The sequence below is a fragment of the Octopus sinensis genome, linkage group LG5 (genome assembly GCF_006345805.1).
Source record: "Octopus sinensis linkage group LG5, ASM634580v1, whole genome shotgun sequence".
Lineage (NCBI taxonomy): Eukaryota > Metazoa > Mollusca > Cephalopoda > Octopoda > Octopodidae > Octopus > Octopus sinensis.
This window is the reverse complement of record NC_043001.1, coordinates 119,874,784-119,892,902: the sequence shown is the minus strand read 5'-3', so window position 1 is coordinate 119,892,902 and position 18,119 is coordinate 119,874,784. Positions and strand designations below refer to the sequence as shown.

Here is an 18,119-nt window from a genome sequence, read left to right as displayed (position 1 = left end):
TAGACAGTGGTTCCATAGTCTCCTCCTGAGCTTCGTCAAGGGTATATATATATGTTCATTTTTATTTTTATGCATTTTTGCCAACCCTGAAATTTTGGCGAAATTTGAATTCAAAGCTGAATGAAACGAAATTAAATTATGCCACATTCCGATCGGTGATAAATAACTTCTCTGTGAAACTATTTCGGAAATGGGGGGGGGGGGCGGGGACTAGAAATAACACAAGGAAACTTTTGTTTGAGATTGTATTAAAGGAGTGTGTGTTTGGTCATTTCTTTATTGCTGTTATCAAAATAGGCCGGAATATATCATTTGTAACAGAATTTTAGTGAGGATGGCATAAATTAGGAAATAGGATTAAGCTTATTAAATAATTCTAGTTATTTCCTAATGTTAATTGCAATAAAAAACGCATAATCAGTTGCCGAGTTTTACTGACGACCTACAGACCTGATAACATTTACGTAAACCGCTGCCAATCTCTTAGGATTCGGTTTTTTTTTATCCGATCTTGTTTACACCTGTTTATCTGTGTTATGTTGTAGATATCTCTTTTCAAAATGCTGCTCTACACACGCTTAAACACTCCCACACGTACAGAGACATTAATTTATATTCCTTTGTCCTTTTTTTTTCTGTTGCTTCTATATGGAATAGTAGTAGTAGTAGTATATATATATATCCATATATAGATATATATATTGAAAGAGCTTGTCGTCAACTATAGGAATATGATAGGGAAGTGTCATCTACTTCAAACTATTTTTAACTGGGGCGTTGTAAATTTTGTGATTGACACTTATAAAAGTTGTTTAAATGTTTTGTTTTTTTCACTTGTATCGTGTGAATCGAGTTTTTATTATTTAGTAAGAAGTCTTGATTAACCCAGTTCTGAATTAAAATTTGCTTAAACAAATGAAAACCCTGTAGAACTAAAGTTTCATAGAAATGTTTTGTAATTCATGTTGTTAATCATCCCAACCCTAATTGTGCAAACTGAAGTTCAAAGTATTCTGGTATATTAGTTAGACAGAGTTGTGTGTTTGCGGACCATACTTTCAAACTGTGCTGGTGTTTGATGAAGATTTGGCTGTTATTTATATCAAGTGGGCAACCAGTGGTGTAGTTTGTGTCGGGCCTGATTTTATAATGATTTTATATCCGCCCTTTACTAAATCGGAATCAAAATGTTTGGTCAGCAGTCTTTTTTTTTTATAGTACCATGAATGGACTACAGCTGTTCATTAATGCAGGTCTGGGAAAGCCTTTTAACCGATTTTTATGTGTCGCTTGCACTTTCTAACAACCTATTCCAGTGGGGAAACGGTTTGTTCAGAAGCTGAGTGTTTCAGATAGGATAAGCTAAGCTTTCAGCAAAACCCAAAAAGCTATCGTCAGAGGATAAGGGAAGGTAGGGGTAATCATCGGGTTACATATGAAGGAATATAGAAGAATGGAATTCATTGCTTGACTGTAATAGTGTAATAAGTGCACTAGATATTGGTGTGCCTTCTTTTAATATATGTCTCTTAGAGAAGATATATATATACCCAATATTTATTTATATTTGTCAAAAACAATTATCAACTTCTTGAAATTGAATGCACATCTCTTGTATGTTTACAGTTTCTCACTGGAACTTTGATATTTTAACAATGTTGTTTGTGTGTATTGTTTACAATACATACAAAGTGCACTAATTAATTTGTGTATAAGTGATTTAACTCAACTGAATAACTCTTTTGATTCCCCGAAATGTCATAGAACTTGTGTCAGAAGATCCGGGTCATACTTCAGACTATGTTAGGACAACTAAATACAGAAAGTAAGGCATTAAGGATGAACATTAAAGAAGGACCCCCCCCCCCCAAAGGAAAGAATGTATCAAAATTCCAGATATTAATAATACATAGTAATATCATAGGTGCAGGCATGGCTGTGTGGTAAGAAGCTTGCTTCCCAACCACATGGTCCCGGGTTCAATTCCACTGCGCAGCACCTTGGGCAAGTGTTTTCTCCTATAGCCTTTGAGCATTTGAGTTGATTTGGTAGACAGAAACTGAAAGAAGCCTGTTGTATGTCTTTGTGTTAGTTCCCCCAGCACTGCTTGACAACTGGTGTTGTTGTGTTTACATCTCCATAATGTAGCAGGTTGGTAAAAAAAAAAGACCGATAGAATAAGTATTCAGCTTTAAAAATAAGTCCTGGAGTAGATTTGTTTGACTAAAACCCTTTAAGGTGGTGCTCCAGCATGGCCACAGTCAAATGACTGAAACAAGTATAAGAATTCCTTCAAGCAGTAAACATCTATACCACCATCCTTGGCACTCTTATAATAATACAGTCAGGTAAAGAAAAGACAATCCATTAATGAGTTACCTCAGATTGGTAGGTCTTTGCCAGATCAGGTTCCTGTGTTAAAAGCAAATTGCCCTTAAGTATTTACAATCAGTGTTTCACTGCATAAACATGGAATCTAACAAAAGACTAACAAGTAAACCTTTATGTGTGATCTTTATATGTCTTCGTCAGACTTACTCTACTGAAAGCACCTTCCCATTTTGCCTTTTGGCTCTTTTTCATCTTTCATATACAACATGTTGTGTTTTAGCATGTACTGATACAGATCTGTAGGCAAGATCTGCACCACTCAAACTGATTCCTCTGATTCTCATTTTCTTTCTCAGCTTATCTCTGCTCCATTATTCATACATGCTAACATTATACATCTAGTCAAGAATTCTCTTTTCTTTTCAGCCTTCGTACATCCTCCACACTCAGTACTCATGTCTCACTACTATACAACATTGCACTTTGCACACAACATCATACACTCTACCATTCAACTCCAAAAAAGAGACCCTTTATTGCCAGCTGAATTGATATTTCCTTGAACTTTTTCACCCCATCCTATCTCTATTTACTATGGTTTTAGATTAGATAACAGAAGCTGTCATGTACCTTTAGACATCCTTTTGGTAGTTAAAAAATAGCATTTCATGGTTGCTCTTACTGCTACATACTCTTACATGTCTATCACATACAGAGTCCTCCTCTGTCAACTTGCTTAAGATCACACATTAATTTATGCTAGGTAATCAGTAGAAGGTTTCTACCTACTCTTTTTTTGTATATTGAAACTAGTCACTTCTTAAGATCACAGTAAAGTTCTGTGTGTCTTTGTTAGATTGTCTTTTAGGCCCCTTGATTCCGAGCTCTGATTCTATGTTTGGAATTTTACCTTTGATTCTTTGACTGATTCAGCTATAAGAACCATACTGTGAGTATGCTATGAGATAACTGGGAACCAAGTGCTGATAGACAGCTATGTTCATGTTAAATTTCTCACCAAACTCTTTGCTAAGTCTCTCAGTACCTCCTTTACAAAACTTGCAATGCTCTCATAAGCCATTCATCTACACCCAGTTTTGTGAGAAACTACCTGCCTACATGATATTCTGTCAAACTTTTCTCAGGGCAGTGGGTGTTAGGTACAGTGCTCTTGACTAAGAAGTTTTGTAGCCGTCTCACTAAAAAGAGGGCATTGATGATACATCATCCTGGTGCAAACTCACACTGCATCTCCTCAATGTAATTTTTTACCTGATAAGCTGCATTATAACCCTCTTTCTCTGTTGCTTTTGTGAGTTGGCCCTTGAGTTTGATGCCTTTATAGTGACTCATTTCTAATGTTCTTGCAGCAGATGTGTGTTTAGTTCTATATTTCTTCTGTTCACTTAGCTATTGAGAATAGGCAGCATATAATCTGGATGTGTTACTAGTGATGGACTAAATTCTCACTTGGTGAGAATAGTTAGCAGATAATCTTAGGTCTATTACTTATGACAGATTACTGTCTAAGCTATTGGGAATAGATGTCTTTGTATATCATCCTTTGCATATCAGTGTCTTATTTGGAAGTTTATCATCTTCTAAACAACATGAAATTAAAGATAGTAAATTTTTTTAATAGGTTAGTCTAAGAAGGAATGACAGTGCTCATGGCCCTTTTGTTGAGCCTCTGAGAATGGTGGAGATAAAGGAAGAGAAAACCATGATTTGTGTATTAACTTATGAATCATGCCCATTGTGCACTGGAGGTGCACTGGATGGCAGTGAATCCAGAACCATATATACACAAAATTATCATTTAACATCTACTTTTCTATGCTTGTATGGATCTGATGGTATTCATTCTGTGGGTTTGAACTCAAGACCAAGTGATTTGGAAGTGAGTTTCTTACCGTATGTATGTGAGTGTGTAATTTGCAGTCATTAGAATGGTAGATAGAAAAGAAAATGGATAGAATGTCTTCCAATATTCCAGCTCTCTGTATTCCGAATTCAGATCCCACTGGGTTCAATTTCACCAGTAATCCCTTTGAGCTTGATAAAGTACCAGTCTGGGACAGTAGGTTTTCTGCAATTGTTAGAGTATTGAATGAGATTTTGTATGGTGTCTGCTCCATCTCTCTACATTCTAAGTTAAAATTCCATTTAGGTGCCAAAAACCAGAGTTAATCACCCAGTCATGGAAAAACCCCATCCACCTTGCAGGTAGGCCTGCAATCAATATAGCTGACTTGGCAACAGCATGCTGTGGATAGAAAACAGGTGAATGGAGTGAAATCTATTTGTGTGTGTGTGTGTGTGTGCACATCATTTATTTTTCAACCATTTTCTATGCTAGCATGGGTTAGATAGATATTATTGAGGCATTGTTTTACAGTCAAATGCCCTTTCTACCACTAATTCTTACCTTTTTCATGCAAAGCAGGCAGTATGTAAACATTCATGCATGTGTGTACACATACACACACCACACACACACACACACACACACATACACACATGTGTCATGCTTGCATAATGCACTTCATGCAATTTTTGTCCACCAAATTCACTCAGAAGATATTGATTGACCTGTGACTACAATAAAAGATACTTGGCCAAGGTGCCTCTCTTTGGATAATTATCTATATTTTTGCCTGTCAGTCCATCCATCAATCCGTTGCTTTATATTGAACAAATGAGAGAGGAGTACTCAATACATGTAAAGGATTTTTTTTCTAAACTAAAGCTGAGAGTTTGTCTTGCAACTGAAGTTTCCCCCAGAAAAAAACTATACACACACACACACACACATATATATAATTCATTAATGTGGATGTGCAATGGCCCAGTGGTTAGGGCGTGGACTCGCGGTCAGAGTATCGCGGTTTCGATTCCCAGACCGGGCGTTGTGTGTGTTTACTGAGCAAAAACACCTAAAGCTCCCCGAAGCTCCGGGAGGTGGTGGTGGTGACCCCTGTTGTACTCTTTCACCCCAACTTTCTTTCACTCTTTCTTCCTGTTTCTTGAGTAATGCAGTGATGGACTGGTGTCCCGTCCAGCTCGGAGGAACACATATGCCACAGAAACTGGGAAACCGGGCCCATGAGCCTGGCTAGGTTTGAAAAGGGCGCATAAATAAAATAAAATAATTCATTAATAAGTGCACATAATAATAAACACACACCCACATGTGTGTGTGTGTGTGTGTATTTAATGGATAGTCCATGTGACTTTTTAGCAATTTCCTGTTTTATCTACTATTGATGAATCATTGATTATAAGCTTGTATGGATGGAATGATGCAAATCCCTATTTAGTAACATTTCTTATATATTTTCCCTACATTTAAAAAAAAAAAAAATTCCTTTCAACATTTATACATTTTAGCTGAATCATTGATTGTGAATGTTGCTGTTACTGCTGTCCCAATAAAAGTGTGATGTTGCAGTTCAAGTTAAAGTTGTAGAATGACTCAAATTAGCTTGCAATTTGAAACTTCTGAAAATTTGGCCTTGATGACTGAGCATCAGCCAAGCCTGGCAGAGTAATTTGCATCTTGTTTGAAATATGGTTCCATGTTGAAACTGCTGCTCTATTGTAATCTTGTGTTACTCCAAGCTGCTGTCACACCAACTAGACTGCATGATATGGTTTTCATTTTATGTCAGTGGGCACTTATGTTGCTCATCCTTTCAGAGGTGGTGAATGCCAGCCTCTGTATGTGCATGCAGTTCAGAAACTGATAGTAATACCTGTGACGATACTGGTGCTAAGCTGCATTAGCTCAAGTCAGCAGTCTTTCTCTTAGATAAACATCTTTTGTGTGGAGAAAGGAGATTTGCATGCTTGAGCAACTGCTAATCTTCCACAAAAAAAAATCATTCCCTTGCCTATACACACATTTGGAGATATATGGTCAGCCTTGACTAGTGGAGGCTCTTATAAATACAATGTACTAATAATTCTTTTGTTTAAGTAACTGGAACTTGAATTTCTGGGAACCATACAAGAGCCATTCAATCATTTATTTCTGTTCTAATGAGCTTTAATTAATACTGATGTAAATGATTGTTTTTTTTTTTCTGATGCAAGAACACGAGGGTACTGTCTGATACCTTTAATTCCAATACGTTACTTACAGATGAACAGCATAAGTCAGCCTTCATAGGATTTGAACTCAGAATTGCAAAGCACCAAATGGGAGGCTGTAAAACCTGCAATCAGCTCATTAAGCATATACTTTTAAATATTTGAAATATATAATCTATTTTTCTCTATGCCCATATTTGGGTATAAAAATAAGAAGAAAAAATTTTTTATGTGTAAAAATGGATAAACTGAAAATTAAAATTAGAAGGAGATAAAAAGAGAAAATAGAAAGCTTCTGACAGAGTGGAAAGTTTTATAAGACCTTTATATTTCAGGTGCAAAAGCCCATCTTCAGAAGGAAAACAGTCTGGGATATGTCTGTTTATGCAGGTTAAATTTTCTGCATTGTCAGAAGCTTTCTATTGTCTCTATTTTTACCTTCTTCAATATTACAATGCTTCAAGCAAACTACAACGGTCTTAAAATTAGAAATTTGAAATGATTATTTTTAAGCATTTTAATTAATATTGATATGTGAACTTAAAAAGAATGAATATATAAGCAAAAGAATATTTGTGTGGTGATATACAAAGAAATATTTTATTTACATATCTATAAATACAGATTTATTTATATAATTATTGTAAGGACTTTTAGGATTAAGCAAGTAATGCATGTTTATATATTTTAAACTAAATATGGGTGTATACAAAAATGTCATATAACAGAGGATCAGAAGGGAGTCATAATATAAACATTGAAATTACACATTTTTAATTTGCTTTCACATGTATCATTTGCATAAACTACCAAGAAAGAAACAATAAATGAAGCAAAATTTCATTTAAAAATGTACATTCTAAATGTACATTTATGTGAAAATTTACTAGTAAGGTTGGGTAAAAGCAACCATTATATTTCTGTCCTCCTGTCATTGCTTTTTCTGGTAAAAGTTGCATCTTTTGCATAGAATAGTGTTGAGTGAGTATTCCTGGTTTGATATATGTTAAACTACTTGTGGTTTTGTAGCTTTTTTGCCAATTGTCTCTCTTCCAAGTGTTTCCTGTATTCTGGTCCTATTTCTTTCTATCCAGTCAGTATTTTGTTTACTATTTCATTTTACATTCTTCATCTCATTTGCTTGGTCTAGAAACTGATGGTTTGCACATCAAACTACTGAGAATTTGAAACTTTTGTCATGTTATTCTTTTGTTGCTTAGCTTCACCTTGTTTTCTTTGCTTGTATGTTCTTCTGTTTTTGCTGGTAATTTTCCATTCATCTCTAGCTTCCTTAATGTCCCCATTGTCACAAGATGATAAGGGGCTGCTGTTTGTAGGAGAGGGGAAGGTTTCTACTTTTTGGTTACCGAGACTGAAGAGATTAGTTTTCCAGCCCCTTACAGTGTTGGACTAAATGCTACTGGCTGTTATTACTGCTGTTGATCACTCTTCTTCCCCATCACACTCTCTCTGGCACTACTGGCCATGGCCTAGGGAGGGCCCTTTGGCCACTTGGCACTGAGAGCAGGCTGATCTGCCAATTTTAGAGTTTTGACTACAAGGACTCTGAAAACAACAGCATTTTCTGAAACTTGGTGTCATTGTTTCTGCTGATTTCCTTTTCTGTTTTACTGTCCCTATGGGCAGAAAGCCCTCAAGTGGTTTTTGCCACAACTTGTGTAGCAACTCAGTTTCTTACTCTGCACTTCTAGTTTCATCAGCACTTATAAATGAAAGCAGTTCTGGAATGGCTGTGGTAGACAGGGCCTATAAAAACTTAGATGATCATTGAGACTCCATGAGACTGTGTCATTCTTTATGATCTCAGCACCCTACTACATCACAAATGTACCTAGAATCATTACCAACATCCTTGATCCTGACTTAGCTGTTTCATTCCCCCAAATACTGTGGCACAAGTGTACTCGTAGGTGTGTATTGAACCTACCTGTCTTGTTTCCTGCTTAATCCCCATTCCTGTAAACTATACTTATAGACCCGTGTGCTTTACCCCAGCCAACTGGGGAAATGTTCTTCCACATATTGTCCAGTGCTACATGCAATTGTTGCTTCATTTCAAAGGAAGTCTCAAAGTCCCTAGCAAGACAAATATACATGATTTCTTTTTCTTTCCTGTTATTTAATAATGTGGTCAGGAAGAATAGCACCCTCCTTGGTTACTCAGCTTTGCCATTCTGCTCTTCCCTCTGATAACTTACTCATCTTTCTTTGTAACTGGCAACACTGGAAAATGCTTGTGAGTGCATGTTGTTATTTTTGCTAATAAAATTATTTCTTTTTTATTTCATTTTGTCAGTATTTTTCCTCTTATGTCAGCAATTTTTGGGAGAGCGTGTTTAGTTGATACCATAAATCCATAAAGGATGAAATGAAATTCAACCTCAATAGGACTTGAACTCAAAATGTAAAGAGTTTAAACCAGGAGTCCATATGACCCTTGGCAGTCCATATAATATTTTCTTGTTAAAATTTTTGTGCAATAAATTGGTTATACTTCTTCAATACACAAAATATTAAAATTTTTTAAATATTATTCCTTATAATATTTGATTATAAAAATAGGATAGGATTTTTTTTATACACACCAAATGTTTATTAGGGTACCACAGAAGAAAATAGGAATCAGAGGGGTCTATAGGCAAAAAAAAAAAAAAGGTTGAAAACCACAGGTCTAAACAAATACTGTAATTTTATCACAATTCTATGAGTATACCACCTTGATAATAATCATTTCTAATTTAGGCAGAAAACCAGCAATTTTTAGAGGAAAGGGTATTAGTTAATTATATTGAATCTATTTTTTGACAAGTTGATATTTTATAGATGAAAAGCAAAGATAACCACAATACTGTGTGAACTCAGTACATAAAGTGCCAGAAGATTGCAGGATATTTTTTCTGATGTTATAATGATTCAGCCAATATGCCACTCTAAATATGGTTTCTAATTTCGGTACAAGGCAAGCAATTTTGAGATCGGTGAGATCTGAACTTGGAACATAGAGAGCATGAAAAAGCATGAAAAAATATTCTATGACAGTGTTGTTTCTATCAGCTTTCTATTTCGATGATGATTTAATGATAATGAGGATGGTGGTGGTGGCAGTGGTAGTGGTAGCAGCTGCGGCAAAAAGCAGTAGAAGAAGAATTGAGAGGAAATGACTTAGTTTTTGACAAATTGGATTTTACTAAGAGTCAGATGAAGGAAAACAGAAAATCATAAGAAGAAAACAAAAACTCATGTTTTAATTACATCTACACACCTACACAAACATACATACATATAGAAATACACATACACACACACAGACGCATACATACATCCCCACACACACTCCCACGCATACACATGCTGAAATGGAATGCCAAACAACCTCAGAATGAAGTGTGTTGTTGATTGATATGATTAGAGGAAGTTAATGAGTCTTTTTGGTGAGAAACAATTGTAACACTCTACTATTCACTATGTATTATTAGTATCAATTGCAGGTTTTCTTCAAATACAGTTGTAAAAAGACTAATTATAAAAAACTAGATCAACTGTTGACATGGTGTTTATTTTTTTGTTTTCATTTCAAATTTTATTTATTTTATTTGTTAGTTTATAGATCTCTTTATCTCCCACCCCACACCCTTTCTGCTTGGTTTATTTTGTATGATTAACATTGGTGATGACATGTTTTATAAGCAGACTTAAACTGAAGTAGTTTTTTTTCGTGTTTTTCCCTTCTCTGAGTTTGTCAGTTAATTGGCTCCTTTGTTAATCTAATAATTATTACCAGTTTCCATTCTGACAATCCCTTATTTAGTGTCTGTATGGGAAAATGGAATGGTGCTGCAAATTAAGATAAATTTCTGTCTTAATTAGTGAAGCAAGTTTTCATTTATAAATATATCATATTTCACTGAAATGTTTTCAAGTCGTAGTTGTGCATTTTTTTAAACTTTAATATTTAAAACAAAAAATGTTTGGATAACTGATAGGCTCTTGAGTTAAGGTAGCAATACATTGAACTTTGGTAGTTTAAGAATAACAAAATTAAGGTAGCAACGTGGTGAAGTTAAACAATTTGAGGGTAGCAGAGTTGGAATAGAAGATCAGTGAATTTCGTAGATGAGGTAGCAGCATAGTTGGAGGAACAATATGATGAACCCAGCGAGTTTAAAAGCAAAAGAGTCGAGGTAGTAAATTGATGAACTTATTGCTTTTTAGTCAGTGTTTCAATTTTATTCTCTCAGATGTTTTCAGCCACTTATTATGTTCCTCCCTCCAATGTGATTGTTCTTCATCTTGTACTAGTGTTGGTTGATGCCTGTGGGAAAGATGTGGGCATTGAAATAGTCCAGGGAGTTGAAGTTTTGAGGAAAATATATTGATTGCTTTGTTTAGGAGTGAAAAGAATTAACGATGACAGAAGTGTGTTGAGGTTAGTGCAGAGCTTGTCAGTTGGATGGAACAAAAACTGTCATGTTAGTGGTGAAAGACACAAAAGGAGGATAATACAGGCCAAAATGCCAAAATGGTTATTGGTGAGCAAAGGTTTTAGTGTCATTCAGCTGGATTTCTGTCTAGTATTTATAATGTTCTGTGTAGGTAGCAGCTATTATGTTCCTCATATATGAACCATAATCTAGTGTGGGACATATTTGTGCTTTGTAATTACCAAGTGCTCAGAATTGAAGTAGTTTCAAACTCTGAAGAGAAGGCTTAGTCTTCAATCTTCAGTTTTGGCTTTGGTATCGTACAATTTTATGTTTCAATCCTTTGTGAATTTACTTTTATTAAGGGCATTATCAATGAATGAGAGATGTCACCCTTTGACTTTTTATGTGAGGCCTCTGAGACAGCTGGTATAGGGATGAAGCCATGATACATGGATTATGTCTTGTTTACATTTTATTTTGGAATTCTCTCAATCACTGTTTACTTTGTGTCTGCACATGCATGTGTGAGCCTGAGTAAGATATTGTTGGAGAAGACCAGCAGTTGCATGCAAGTTTCCCTGTCTGGACCCCTAATGTTTATTCCAATAAACATTAGTGGTACAGGAAACAATAGGGAAAGGCTACAGACTTGGGTTGATACAATTTGGCACCAGTGCCATTGCAGATGTTGTTGATAGAACTCTAAGATTGAGAACAGATACTACAGAGGCATCTTGCCCTACCTGTCAACACTTCAGTCAATCCACCTCCCTACATTGGTGCTTCATTATCAACCTTAAAAGGACAAAAGGTAAAGTTGGCTTTGGCAGGATTGAAACTGAAAGCACTGAGAATCAGGACAAATACCACAAAGTATTTTCTCCATCACTTTAACAACTCTGCCAGCTCACCAATAGTGTTAGGAGAACACTATTTGTATGGACCTTGTGGAGGAAATCTTAGATTAGTTCAGCTGGCTGGAACGCAATTACGAGCAATAAAACGTGGAGTATACAACAGAAAACAAAATCTAAAGCATTTTAGATATTCACTGGACTTCATCTCTTAACCATCTTGACTTTTATCCTGAAGTAGGGTAAGAAAGTAGTCCATCAACTGAACAACTCTTCCTCATTTTAAAGTCACTTTATCATCATCTCTTTCTAAGTCATTTAGCAATAGAGGAATACTAAAGCATGCATATTTTAGTAGTAATAACTTCAGACCTACACATATGACTCTCAGACAATTTAAACTTAATACTGGATGAGTGAAGTGATCATTATCATTTGTAATGAATCAACACACCTATTACTTAATATTCTGCTCTAAAAATTAGCCATTAAAGCTTTAAAAATATTCAAAATTTTCATATTTGTCTTCTGTTAAGTTAAAAATATCATTACAGACTATATCTAAATATGAAGGTTAACATTTTATACATGGCTCATATAATAATAACTCCAAGTGTCGGATGAAGTTTTGATCAGTTTCTTTGGTCATGTTTTGTGATAATGTAATGTTTGTGCTTTTCACTTTCTGTCTGAGCGATGCATTTATAACAGTCAAACTATTGTATAAATTTTTATAGAAGTTCATTTATTGTAGACAGTGTTCTGTAACTTACTTGAATATTACATGTAGGTTATAGGATCTAGCTGGCTCAAGATGAACTTATACAAAAATTGACTTTGTAGTTTGACTGTCATATTATGCTATACACACAGTTAGTGAATGAAAAACAAAACTTACATCACCATACAAAAGCATTGCACCCAAAGTGGTTTCCTCTTGACATTTCCTGGTCCATAAGAGGTTTATGAGATTGACACTCAACTAAAAACTAAAATCACACATTACTTAATGCCTTGTTACTTCTAGTGATAAACTGTGCTGCCCCATGATGTATATTTATAGACAGTTAAACTTAGCCATTGATTTATGTGCAATACTACAACTGAGATGCAGATAGGCTGGTGTCTTATTGATTTAGCTAGTTGCTGTTTTCCTTAGCAATGTCCAAGGAGCTTAACTTGTCTGGTTGTTGTTGACATTATTCTGTGTGTGTGTGAGAGAGAGAGAGAGAGAGAGTGTGTGTGTGTGTACGCATGCAAAATTTCAAATATATTTAATAAATTTGCCACTTTTTGATATCTATGTTTCAAATATGCAGTGAATATATCGTTGTGTCAAGCTTGCTCATTGCATCCATTTTTAACAGCAAGATCTTTCTCCGGTGATGTGCAGAAGTTGCGAGGCAAAACTAGGATTCATTGATCTGAACAACCAAATGTTCCAAGATATTGCGTCAGTGACTTCCGGACACTAATGATTTTCGTATACCAGTCACTCTGAATACATTCATACTCAGTTTTGAGTTCGTACTTTTGATCTTCTACTTTCTTATATTCAACTTATCTCTTTCTCGGACTTAATGCAGATCCTCCACATTCTCTGCTTAAGCAGTTTCACTATCATACATCCGTCACTCTCTTCTAATACATGACTCTACCACAAAGGGTACAGTTCTTTGTAGGAAGCACTGGACTGTCTGGATGGGGAGACACAGTAAAAGTGATGGGAAGGAAAGTTTACTGGTTGGATAGGTGATTCTTAAAGAAGATGTGCAGTTAGTTTGAAACAGGGGTAGCTGCAGGCAATGAGATGAAACAGTATATTTGTGAATTAAGGATTAAATTGAAAGCAGGTAAAATCAGTAAACCTCTTAAAAATTAGAGCTAAATCTCCCTCAAATCTCACTCTGTATATCATCTATACAGAGGATGACACATTGGATAATGAAATCCTAGATATGTCTGCAAAAAAGAGATGGGACATTTATGCTGAAATGCATTTGATTTTGTCTACTGGATTAGGGACTGAGCCACGGCTAAACAATGACAATAGGTACATGTTTAAAACCTGTCAATATCCTCCAAATGTTTCACCTACCATCAAGTGCTACTGGTAACATTTAAGTCTTTGACAACTTATTGGGTGGTCTGTTACTAAACTGGCTGCTCTACAAAACTTGCCTCAAAGCTTGAAGAAGGTAGCTAGACACCCAGCAGGACAAAAACAATACCAGTCTAAAGGATGGTTGAACTCAGTGTAGGGTAAATAGCTATCTAGAAATAGTGCAGAAACTTAGAAATTCCTGATTAATGCCTGGTGTATTGTAAGACTATTGAGAAGAAGGCACCCCTTGGCTTTTGTTAAATCATATCTCAAGAAGATGGCACTACTGTCTCCACATCTCACAGGCCATATAAACAGGTAAGTTGTCTGGACACAGCAACCTTGGAAGGCAGCCAGTCTAGCAGGAGGACAATTCCTAAATATAAGCCCTCACTGCCTGTTGAGTATTTGTAAAGAGACAAAGGTTTAGGGAATAAATCAGGTCTGAAGAGAACTCAAGCCCACCAACCCTTTTCATCTCAGAGGGAGCTTGAAGAGGCAATGAACGAAAGAAGATTGGTGGTTGCATCTGAATCTCCTGATTGTCAATTACAAGAATTACAATATTTATTCTTGTAAATGGATTCAATTTGGTTAGCTGAACCTCTAGTCTTTATTTTACCATTGATTGTATATAAGAGGCACACATGGCTGTGGGGTTAAGAGTACATTGTAACTACATGGCTTCAGGTTCGATCCTTCTCCACACCAGCTCAGACTTGTGCTTTCTAGCTGTGGATGCAGCTATGACTGTGGTTAAGAAGTTTGCTTCATAACAATGTAGTTTTTGGTCCAGTTGCATTGCATGGTATCCTGGCTTTGTTTTTTCCCATAGTCACAGATCTACCAAAGCCATGGGTGCAGGTAGTTATGAAGTTTACCTTGCATTGCTGTAGTTTCAGGTTTAATCCTACTATGTCGTACCTTCAGCTTGCATTTCCTTCCTTAATGTCAAATTGACCAAAGTCTTTTGAATTGAATTTGGTATGCAGAAACTGTGTGGAAGCCCTTCAGAGGGACCATTCCCTTACTTGGATGGTAGATTTTAATGTTTCCTGGTTTAATATCACAACCTGGTCTTTAGGTCTTTTGTGGAATTTAAACATTCAGATTAGGTGTCTGGACACAGGATAACTCCCCCCCTCCTTCCAATCTTAGAAGTCCCGGAATGAGGTCATGTCAATTAACTTCCTCTGACTAAACAATAAAAAAAATCAAAACAAAAACAAAACCCTTTATATTCCAGCCTATAAAATGGCTTGTGAAGTTAACAAAAATTTGCTCAAATGTAGAGGCATCTTTAGTACTGAATATAAGAACTGTATCTTGGTGGTAGTCTTTATTCTAGATTAGGTCAGTAAATTTGTTTTTACTTGAAATAGTGTAGTGTGTGTGTGTGTGTGTGTGTTTTGTTGTTATGAAATACTTTTTCTTGGAATATTTTGCACTATAATTTTTTAAGAAATCTGGATATCTTTCTTACTGCTAACCATTCAACTTCAAATTACAATTGTTAATTGCTGTTAAGTCAAGTAGACTGAGATGTACATTTAGTATTTTCGTATAGAATGGAAATTCAATACGAAGTTTTTAACTCATTATCTTGTGGTTAGTAATCCATTACCTTAAATTTGAAGCCATTAAGTCTTTAAACATTATTTTATTGGGTTTAGTCTTTTGACTATCATCAGGATGAAGTATCACTTTCGAAAATTTAATTGATCATACTGACCTCAGTATGTATTTCAATCTGGCATTTATTTTATAGATCTCTGCTTGATGAACTACTAACTTTCAGACATAGTGGGACACAACACTCAATACACACACACACACACATACTAGATACAAGAATGACTGTGTGGTTGAGAAGTTTGCTTCCCAACCACATGGTTCCACTTTTAGTCCTTCTGCATGGTACCTTGGGCAAGTGTTTTCTACTATAGCCCTAGGCCAACCACAGACTTGTGACTGAATTTGGTAGCCAGAAACTGCAGCATTGTTCATCAGAAAATGACCAAAACACATGTTTATAAAGAAGAGTTGCTTGCTCCATACTCCTTGTGTGCCGATTCTGTCCATAAGAAAGGAACAAATAATACAAATGTGGCTGTAGGTCATAACACCACAACGCTGGGGGTGCATTGCTAGTTTGATATATTATTTTAGTGTTGAAAGCTGATAGTGATTTGACCATATCGTAAATGGGTAATATGTTTAATATAAAAACTGACTGTTGATATTGTTTAAACATAAGTAATCCCTGCATCAGGAAAACTATGATTGAAGGTGTTTTGCTTGAAGCCTGATCAGCTCTGCAATAGGAGACCTATTATCGAAGACATTTCATTAAACTTGGGTAGGCCTTGCACCAAGAAACCTATGGTCAAAGGCATTCTAGACATAATTCTTATAAGTAGACTTTGACCAGTTATGGAGATTACATTTTATTCTTTAAGGTCATAAATATATCTGGTGACATGTCACCTAAACATATTCTGAAGTGTATTACTTGATAAAGTAGTGCTTTATGATGACGTGGGCTTGCATAGCGTTACGTAATGTTGCACATCAAGTTACATACTGTACTTGTGCTTTTGAATAAATGTGCTTTGAAAACCTGTGTAGTAACTGTAAAATACCCATTCATTTTATTCTTACCTCTCTCTCACTCATAATAATGAATTCAAACCAAATAGTGATATTTTGAAATCATTCAATATGCATGTATTATATGATTTCAAAACCAGCCAGTTCAGATTCTACTTACACAGATTTTCTTACAATGATTTGAAGTAGTTTATTATATTTGACAATTGCAGCGTGGAAGGTGTTTGTAAGCCATTTAAGAAACACACAAAAGCCATTTGATTCACTTCAACATTTAAGTTTAATTTGTCAAAATATTTTCGTCACTTTAAGGCCGCGACCTGTTGTCAGTGAATAGGTCGCGGTCTTAAAGCGCCGAAAATATTTTGACAACTTAAATGTTGAAGTGAATCGAACGGCTTTGTGTGTTTCTTAAATGGCTTACAAACACCTTCCACGCTGCAATTGTTTTCGTTTCAGCACACGATCTCAGATCAAATCACTTGCTATGCAAGTACATCTCCGTAATATTATATTTGACTCGAGTCAAAATTCCTGATATTGTGCACCACTTAGTGTAACACTATATATATATCATCATCATCATCATCATCATTTAACGTCCGCTTTCCATGCTAGCATGGGTTGGACGGTTCAACTGGGGTCTGGGGAGCCCGAAGGCTGCACCAGGCCACTCAGATCTGGCAGTGTTTCTACAGCTGGATGCCCTTCCTAACGCCAACCACTCCGAGAGTGTAGTGGGTGATTTTATGTGCCACCGACACAGGTGCCAGACGAGGCTGGCGAACGGCCATGCTCGGATGGTGTTTTTTTTTGTTTTTTTTATGTGCCACCGACACAGGTGCCAGACGAGGCTGGCAGACGGCCACGCTCGGATGGTGTTTTTATGTGTCACCGACACAGGTGCCAGATGAGGCTGGCGAACGGCCACGATCGGTTGGTGTTTGTTACGTGCCCACAGCACGGAGGCCAGTCGATGCGGTACTGGCTACGGCCACGTTCGGATGGTTTTCTTGTATGACACCGGCACTGGTACCACAAAGATACAAATTCCATTGATGTTCATCTATTTTGATTTGATTTGATTTGATTTTCATTTTCATTTTTTTATATATATATATATATATATATATATATATATATATAGAGAGAGAGAGAGAGAGAGAGAGCAATAAGAAAATGAGGGGATCAATAGGTGGTTCATCAACTTTTAGACGACTTATTTATTTATTTACTAAAATGACAATTACAAGAATATACATACATGTATAACATATTATGCTTTACATACAAAATATATTGGTTGGATTCACAACCTCTAACTTTCTTGGAATTAATATATATATATATATATATATCATCATCATCATCATCATTAATGTCTGTTGTCCATGCTGGCATGAGTTGGATGGTTTGACCAGAGCTGGCTAGCTGTGGAGTTGCACCAGATTCCAGCCTCATTTGGCATGGTTTCTACTGCTGGATTCCCTTCCTAATGCCAGCCATTTTATAGAGTGTGCTGAGTTCTTTTACATGGCACTGCACAAGCACTTTTATGCGACACCGCACAAGCGCTTTTATGTGACATCACATGGCACTTTTATGTGGTGCCACATGGTCACTTTTATATGGGTAAACTCTCTCATTGAAGATGACGTATGAGTGTTCAGTTTTTGTCGAATG

At 36.1% G+C, this 18,119-nt stretch overlaps 1 protein-coding gene across 1 annotated transcript in view; it reads left to right on the top strand.

The window, feature by feature from the left end:
• The window catches only part of LOC115211992 (twinfilin-1), a 50,664-nt gene that overhangs the window by 2,346 nt on the left and 30,199 nt on the right, over window positions 1-18,119 (top strand). The window lies entirely within an intron of this gene.